Below are 9,852 nucleotides of genomic sequence, written 5' to 3'. Positions count from 1 at the left end.
AAAACAAACTATCGAACAATATGAACATTGCATATGAGCCACTGCTTATGAACAATCAATAAGCAGTTATTAAATTTAACCAATTTCAGAAGCAAATAGAAACATGAACTCAGAAAAAAATAAAAATACTTTAAAGCCAAGTCTTATTTTACATGTGAAAAAGATTACCCCTTCTCTGCAGAGGAAAAAACAACTGTACCCTGAAATTGTTTCATAAACCAGTGCCTCTCCCATTTGGCTGTTTTAGTCACTTCTCAATTCCCAATTATTTGTGCTAACATTTAGCTGTGCAACTCTGACCTTGTGCTGGCTGATCATAAGTAACTCAAATATCTGATTCCAGGCAAGTATTAACTCTGTAATCGTGGCAACTCTTTCAATACTAACTCATGTCGAGACTTTTTTTTAAGGATCAAATCTGGAATCAAGTTCATGGCTGTTTAAATTCACTTATTCTGTTCCCTGGCTCCATTTTCTTATTAAAGATGTCAACTACTATTTCACCACTGGTGTGAGGAATGGCAATCTCTTGGGAAAATCTATGGAAGTCTCTGTGTATCTCAGGCTGCCAAGGCACCAGCAAGACCAAAAGTTGCAGAAAGACTTCACTGTTCCCAGACTTTTGATTATTCATCAAATATGACAGCAAAAAAAGTTTCAAATTAGCATAATTCAAAAGGATCAGAAAATACCTACAAGTTAAAAAGGAAGAAAAGATTTTCAAGTCTTCTACTGAGATGCCAAGAATGGAACCTGTATTTCCAGTGCTGCTGCAGGAGCTCCTCAGATGACATTATGTCCACACTTCCATGTGCTCACCAAAAATCAAATCAATATGCTTCGGCTCATGACAAACTCCCAATGCAAAAATATGCTGAACAGTTTTTAAATTTGCAATAAACTATATTCCTCAGTTCAATGCCCACTCTAAAGAAATCTGTGTTTGTTTGGTTGTTTTGTTTGGTGTTTTTCTTTAATTTACCTTGACATCTGTATACAGATCAATGGTTCACAGAACAATTTCCTGAGCAAGGAACGTTCTCAGCATCAGCAGATTTATGTCCAAGGCTGCCAACAGATGAAGTCATTGAAGGAACAAATTTATATTTATCAGAAAATGAAACAATCTTGCAAACCTCTTTCCATTTAATCCCACAAGTCCTGCTCTCCTGCCTATGATCCAAGCACCCACGGGGATTAAGCGCATTACAAGAAGAAACACTTCACCCAAACAAATTATTCCCTTACAAACAGAATAGAAAGAACACCAGATGTTCAAAAAGAATTGGGTGTAGATTTAAGAATCAAAAAGGGTGATGAATATGGACCATGAAATAGAGCATTAAGCAATGTGATAAGCATCTGTTGAGTAATAAATCCGGTCCTTGTGTGGTTCTTTCTTCAAAGTGATTTTAATGGGCAAGTTTTTCAGCCAGAAAATACTGGTCCTTTAAAGAATGCGATTCTATGTGTTAATAACCACCTACCACCAAATAAAACACTATTTGTCTATGAAATAGAAGCCTTGCACTTTGATCAACTGATAATAAATGGCTGCTTTTAAGGACATATAATCCAGATGGGAAGGCATAAGTGACCCACCTTGTGAGAAAACACAAGTAGAGACAGAATTGCACCCTTGGAAAACACGTGCACAGTGCATTTTCATCCCAGGTTTTTCCACTGAGGACGCACAGCTCGGGATCGACATCCTGGCCTCATTGCAGGGACCTGGGCTAAGGCTCAGAAACCTTTGTGAATTACAAATGTGACCTCCTCAGCATCTTAAAAGGCATTTATTTCAGTACATTTGCCTTGTACTAAAGTTTTGGATAGGGAAAAATTAAAATCTGATCATCTCATCTTAAAAAATCAGCAAACTCTGCCTTCCTCCTCAGTTCACCACATAATTTCTCATAAGGAAAGCAGGACCATATGGCATATGCTATTTTAATTGTTTTGCATATTAAACACAGAATAGTTAATACTTTCTCTTTGTCCTCATAGGAGACCGGAGGGATGATTGAGTGTCTCCAAACAATCAGGTGGGAAGTGTGGGAGAACAGGGTGAGATCTGCATAGGTGGGATGTCACTGCTGCATCCCCACTGCCTGAGCCTCAATGAGCCTCTGTCCACACACACAAATGGAGGCGGCCGAATGCATGGCCTGACACAAAATGGCAGAGTGACTGCATAGACTTGTATAAAATGGCAGAGTGTCCCACATCCTCACACAAAATGGTGGGATATTCCACAGCCTGACACAAAATGGCAGAGTGACCCCACAGTCCAACACAACATGGCAGAGTGTCCCACAGCCTGAAACAAAATGGCGGAGTGTCCCACAGTCCAACACAAAATGGCGGTCTGACCCCACAGCCTGATACAAAATGGCGGAGCATTCCACAGTCTCACACAAAATGGCAGAGAGTGCACAGACTCACACAAAATGGTGGAGTGTCCCACGGCCCAACACAAAATGGCAGTGTCCAACAGCCTGACACAAAATGGCAGAGTATTCCACAGACTCACAGAAAACGGTGGTCTGACCCCACAGCCCAATCGAAAATGAAGTGTCCACACAGCCTCACACAAAATGGCAGAGTGTCCCACAGACTCACAGAAAATGGTGGTCTGACCCCACAGACTCACACAAAATGGCAGTGTCCCACAGCCTCACACAAAATGGCAGCGTGACCCCACAGACTCACACAAAATAGCAGACTGACCCCACAGCCTGACACACACATGCAGCCCGTTTCCCTCACACACCCTCACCCACCATGGCAGACCTCCACCTTCCCCTGCCTTGCCCCAAGATGTCGACCCGTCTCCTTCACCCCAATGGTGCCGTGTGTCCGTGTGTCCCCTCAGGGCTCATCAAAGCACAGCCGTGCCCGGGGAGCCACAGGGGAGCGGAGCAGAGCCCGGGACACGCCCCGAGCTCCCAGGGCTCCCCTGCCGTGGATCCAGAGGCCCTCAGGCTGGGTCAGAGCAGGAGAATTCACCAGAGACCGAGATACGAAACTCCCACAGGACAAGCAACACAAGTCAGAGTCACATCCAGAGAGAGTAACACCAAGGCCTGTGGAAATAATGCTGATTTTCCTGGTGTGTGGTTTATCAGCACCTTGGGCTCTGGTTTGAAGTGGGAGCTCATTTGACTGATTGCTCTGGGTTTCTGTGGAAGCTGCTTCTCTGGAAAGCTTCAGGTGAAGAGCAGAATCCCTGCTTTTGTATCTGACTCTGAGTGTTTGTGCTCTATTCCATCCCTGCTGGCCTAAGTGTGCCCAGCTCCTTTCTAAGGCTGAATTCACAGTCTGCATTTCCATGCTGCTGCTTCAAAACAGCCTTTATCTGCCCACAGCTGCACTCTGAAGGGAGCCTGCAAGCAAAATACTTGGGAAGTGCAGGGATCCCGTTCCTCTATCAGTATTTCAAATCACTGCTCAAGTTTTACTAAGCCTTTGCTCTGAGCAGACTCTTCCATCTTTACCCTTTATTTTAATGACTGATTAGAATTTCTAACTTAACTTCCAACACCAGAATGTGTTGCTGCTCATCTTTGACCTCCTCACCTTTGGATGTTCATGCATTATTTAACTTCCCACTTTCTTACTAATTTTTATCTGTGTTCTGCAGGTGACTAGACCAGCTTCGTTCATCTCTCAGTGAACTGCAGATCAGCAGCTGCTGCACTGCTGTAACAGATCAGTAAAATCATTTTCCATTATTTCTCAGCTTTTGGAAAATACCCATATCACATGAACACCTCAGTGTCAGGACACAAAACCCATAATCTCCACAAACACAGAATTTAGCTGCAGTCCTGTTCCAGGTCAGGCCTCCCATTTTTTGCATTAATCGGGAACACAAACCCATGTGCCTGCTACACCCACAGCACAAGGGCTCTGTGATCCAGCCTGTCCAGGTGGGAGATCCAGCCTGTCCAGGTGGGAGATCCAGCCTGTCCTGGGCAGTGCCTGACAGGAGAGGTGTCCCAGTCCCTGCAGTTGTAACAGCATTTAAAAATCACCCACTGCAACCCACCCTCATCAGGCTTGGGGGAATTCTGCACAATGCCTGGAACAGGAACTGAGCAGTGGAAACCACACTGGGTACAAACATTCTCTGACAGGACAATGTGACAGGACACACCATCTTGAAAGCAGAGGTATATTACAGCGACCTGAGGAGGTCGCTGGGGTGAGAGAAGAATGAGAATCTTGTTTCTTGATCAGAAGGCTGGATTTATTGATATATGATATATAATACATTATGACTATACTAATAAGAATAAGGAGAGAAGTTGCAGAGGGTTGCTAAGCTAAGAATAGAATAGAAAGAATGAATAACAAAGTTCTGTGTCCAGGGAATCTGTCCCAGAGCTGGTCCTGTGATTGGCCCCCAATTGTAAACATGGAACATGAACCAGTCACAGGTGCATCCTATTGCATTTCACAGCAGCTGATAACAATTGTTTACATTCTTCTTCTGGGGCCTTTGCTTCCCAGAAGATGCACAAATCCCAAAGAAAGGATTTCTGTGACAGAGGTAGGACTGATTTTCACCCCTACATTATGTCAGAAATCCAAACTCAGACTCTCCCTTTCTCCATCTTTCCTTCACATGCTGCGTCTTGCTCAGTCAGGGTAACAAGAGCAGAAGTGTGTTTCTAGCAGGCACAACATTTAAACTTACATCCTTCTAGAAATGTTAGAGCTCAGTCACAGCCTGCTGGCACCAATTACCAACTTGCAACGTCTCAGAGAATTCTCACAGGTAAACAGGGTACTGCAAAAATGGCATTGACTCCTCCAATAATCAGTTGTTTAAATGCAGCAGATCAACATACATTTTACTCTAAAAACATCCTATTATTCTATATGAAGCCACAATATTATGCAGCATTTCTGGGGGTGGAATTAAATCCATAACAAAGCACAAAATCATCTAAGACACTGCTGCACAGTGAGGAGGATATGCACTTCATTGAGCTTGAAGTAATGATCTCCAGAGGCTTAGGAGCAGTTGTTCAGTGCTGTGACTGTCAACTACCCCAGTGACAATTCCCTGCCTTTATTCCCACTCCAGTGGTACTGAGGGAGTGATTGCAAAGCCTTTGGTATCAATTTGCTGGGATACAATTAGCAAAGAGAGCAAGTGAATTCCCTTCCTTCATTCACGCTGCAACAATGAAGAATAAAGAACAGAAACTCATTTAAAGCATGACTTGCCTGAAGGATTACAGAAAATAAAAATACTCAGCCAAACACCCTGAAACACAACAGCACAGGGAAACAGGTGGAGATCCAGCAGAATCACACTTATCTGTAAAACTCTGGTACAACCAAGCACAACAAAGTGGATCCCTCTTGAAGGAAAATGTGCAATTTTGGAGTAAAAGCTGCTCTTTGACAATGGCACAGAGAACATAAAACTGCAGTGAATGTTTAAATTTGAGTGTAAACTCTCCCAACTATCTTTTCCCTTTCCTTATGAGAACCATTTCAGATCCAGCTTTAGATATCTTTATGCCTTTTGAGGGCAATTTCAAGCAAAATAACTGAATTTAATTTTTTTTACAAAGTACTTCACAAGTGAAAGGAAGAAAATGCTGGTCAATGAATACTTGATCTCGCCACATTTCTAGGAAACACTGAATTAAGTCTCAAAAAGCTAAAGAAATCTTGCTTGAGGGATGTTGCCCTTTATGAGGGTCACATGAATGCCTCATCTCTTTCTGGTATTTAGGAAGGTCATTTGAACAGAATTAATTAATTTTTTTTCAAAAAATTAAGAGTGCACAAGCACCACATCGTTTGTATTTCCTGTATTCCTTTTGTATTTCCTGTAATTCTTGCTAGATGCCAAGGTGTAAACCTCAGACAGAAATGGCAAATTGTTTCTGTGGGCAGAGCCTGGGTCCAGCTTCAGTGTCCAGCCCCCCATGGGAGCTGAAGCTGTCTCAGATTTAGGAATTCTGTGTGTCAGAAGGGAGCCCCTGAAGGACTGATATGTGGGACACAGATTTAGTGATTCAATAATTTGCTCCTGTTAATGCAGCATGCATGAAAAGATAAAGGTTGGTTCATTCTGGGCTTTTAAAGAAAAAGGCTTTTTACAAGATTTTGATAGTGAAATTGGATTCTGTTCACACAGGAACCTAAAAGCTGTGCTTCTATTTATGGATCTTAGCATAATTACACCATTTCAAATGTCAGGTGCTGTAAATGTGAATTCTCAAATCACACATGCAGGCACACAGTGGAATTCTCCAAGTGCAGCTCAGGGCAGGCATGGCCCACACTCCTTAATGCTTTTCTCCCTTAAACAAGAGTTCCACCATAATTCTGTGGTTGATATTTTGTATAAATTAAACGCAGGAAAGCAAGAGCCTTTGTTGACATGAGCTCAGCTACACAAATAACTGCTGGTAACTTTCAGGGCTGGAGCTCTGAATGCTCATTTATAGCATGCATGAACCATAGATTCATTTTATTAAATTTTAATATTCATAAGAGTGGGGCTAAACATCAAATTCTTTCTACTGACTACTGCCTTCATGCAGAAGATGAATTAAATTAGGCTCTCTAAGGGCACTGATTTTGTTTCAGAAGTCATTTGGAAAGGAATGGTCTTGTTATCCCCAAGTTATCTTTGGGCAGTAAATTCAGCAGTGTCACTGCAGGCAACACTGCTCACATTCAATTAATGCATTGGAGAGCTGATACTTCCTAATGAGCTAACACACAGGGAAATGATTAACTCAGGAATTTGGTTTAATATTAAAATATGCTGATTTCTCCTGCAAAAAGGAGATGGCAAACTCCGTGAACCAGAAAAAATTTACAGACTCCCTGCACTGTGTTCCACAATGAGAAAAAGGCTGATAAGTAATGTTTCATAGAAAAATACAAATTTTTTAAATGAGATACTTCATCAGGATTTGAGCAAGTTCCTGGGCAGGACTCAAATGCCCTCAGGCTGATGGAGGAATTGAGCCCAAGTTTCCTATTTCTTAAACAAGCTGGCCTTAAAGATAACACTGCAGTGACACTGCTATCCATGTGAGTTTGTTAAGCAAGAACTTGGATCATCTGATTTAAGGAATGAGTGTTTTTAACCATGCAGTAAATATTTTGGAACTTTTCTTTACTTCATTTGTGCATTTACTTCATTTTCATCCAAAGCATGTTTTAAACACTTTCTCAAATTAATCTTTTCTATAAAGTTTTTCTTTAGTTGAAATGTGACTTCTTGCTTTTTCACCCTAAATCCTGATCCAGTCCTTGCTCCCCTCCTCTCCTCTAGTAACTCATTCATTCTGCTCAGGACAGGGCAACTGTCAGGGTCCAGGAACCAAACTCCAGGTAAACTCAGTGCCCAAATTATCAGGGGATAAACTTCAGAAAAGCTTCATTTCATCATTAGACAAATCAATAAACTTTTAATACCTCCAGAAGTAAATATTACCTGGGAAAATAATTCCTTGTCCTCTTTTGCTGTACGTGCAGAGATTAAACCTACATCCAGCTAGGCTGACACACTTAAATACCTCCCAAATGTTGCTTTTCTGTCACCTTCAATTCCTGCAGCTCCACTTTTATTCTTCCTCCCTGCAAAGACCAAACAAGTTGCGGTGCCTGGGCCTCAGTACAGACTCATGCAGCATTTTATCCTGTGTTGGTACACAAGGAAACACAATCCATAACAGGCTCCATCCCAAGATTAAACACTTGGCCAGGTCTTTAAGCAGCCCAAACACACAAGTCTGAGCCCAGGAACGGCCTCCAGCTCATGGTCCTGTTCCAGTGCACACCCAAGGAACATGGAATGGGTTTTCCTCACACCAGAACTCCATCTCAGCAGGAATCTAGGCCAGCAGGCAAAGGGCTGAATATGGAATGGCTGGGTTTTTTTGACTGTTCTCAATGGTTACTCTTCTAAAATTTTCCTAATGCCAATTCCATCTGGAACTTTTATGGTGTGCAATGAGATAAAAAACCCAAATTAAAAATAGTGCTACAACATAGATATAGATGTATCAGCAATTACTTCCATTTAAATAGCAGCTTCCACTGTTTATCATTCTCCCAGGCAGAACTGATTTTCCAGCACTGTGTACAAATCAACCTTTCTTAATGCCCTTCTTAATCATGTTGCTATCGAAGATTACAAATATGAAACTACTTTCTTTAAGGCATTACATTTTCATTTTGGTTAGTGGGAAAGAGATGGAGAGCTAAAGCTGAAATCCTACTTAATTCTTGGAAACATCAGCATTTGTATTCATTTCTCTGACATTGTGATGTACCATTTGGAGTCGAAATGAATTATTTTTTCAAATTATTATCTCTGTGCTTGCAGAACAGTGTATTGAAAACATACATTGGTAGTATTTTGTTTCCTAATGTATCCTAACATGTGACTACCTAATTAGAATAAAGCTTTATGTATCTAACCATAAAGATATTGGAAGCATTTATAAATTCTCAAAATCTGCCTATACAGGGAAAAGATATTCCACTTTTGTTGAATATTCTTCCATTCCCCTGGTGTGACTTAAATGCTCAAACTTCGGGTGAACCAAATTCTAGGCTTAAGTGTCCCTTTAAAGTCAAATTGACACAGCTAAATTAATTGATTTAAATAGATCATATTTTTCCTGTGAGAATTTCTGTCAGACTAATGTTGTGTTCCATTATGGGTAATTAAAGTGGCCCTAAAATATCATGCATATTAAGGGAAAAGTTAATTTACTGTGAATTTTTAACTAAGGGTCGCTCTCAATATTACTTATATAAATATGCTAATGGCCTGAAAACTAATTTCTGTCAAAAAAAAAATTAGGAAAACATATCTTCATCTTAGTAGAATTTGAAGTCTAATTAAAAAGCTACAAACCCAAGACAAGAAGCTGAGATCCAAGATTCCCTGTGAAACAGTGAAATTTGACAGCTGGAATGTTTTGATGTGTTGGCTTTTTTAACGGTGCTTTTTCTCTTTTTTTAATATTCCATTTAAGAGTTTCTAATCTTTCTCTGCATTAACAAGTCTAGGTGCAGAAGCAGCTTGGCAGGCTGCACAGTGGCATTTAGCACTAACCTTTCCCAGTTTACCCACCATTACTCCCAGAATGCTGTAACACTCAGAGGTCCCTCCATTCTGGTCAGAGGCCATGCCCAGCCCCTGCAGACCTGGGGAGGCAGTGCCTGAGCTCTGCCCTGGCAGCAGCTCCCAGCCCCAGGAGAGCCCAGCAGTTCCAGCAGGGCAGGAGAAACTGGGAGCTCTCAGTCCCTGCTGCTGCTGCTGCTGCTGCTGCTGCTCAGTGCCACAGCCCTGGCTGGCACAGAGCTGCAGGGACAGCGCTGCCAGCACCCCCCACTGCCACTCCTGCCACTGGCACCGGCCCCTGCAGGGATTTGGGGCACACCCTGCCCATGGAATGGGAACATCTCTGTTTTACCCACCTTGGCACCCAGCCAGGAGACTTTGGGTGTCTGGATGGCTCTGACTGCTTCTTCCTGCCACATCAACTTGCATTAAAATGTCTTTTATGCTAAAAAACAAATCCGTTTCTTCTACTTCTTGGCCGTGTTCTGGTCAGTGTGGCATTTATTTATATTCTGGAGGAATAATTACCAAGCAAAGGTTCAAGGTTAATTAGCAAAGCAAGTTGAGAACAAAGCATGAAGATGACTGACTGTCCCCTTTTCCTCTCTCACTGCTGAGGGAAGCAGCTGCACCCCCTGCCCTGGCCCTTGGGGCTTTGGGGTTTCTCTGCACACTGCAGGTCCTGCTTCACTTCTGTAGAGGAAAATTAGAACCCAGAACTAGAGCTTCTCAAT

Source organism: Melospiza melodia, chromosome 5 (genome assembly GCF_035770615.1).
Source record: "Melospiza melodia melodia isolate bMelMel2 chromosome 5, bMelMel2.pri, whole genome shotgun sequence".
NCBI lineage: Eukaryota > Metazoa > Chordata > Aves > Passeriformes > Passerellidae > Melospiza > Melospiza melodia.
Note: the sequence above shows the minus strand (reverse complement) of the source record.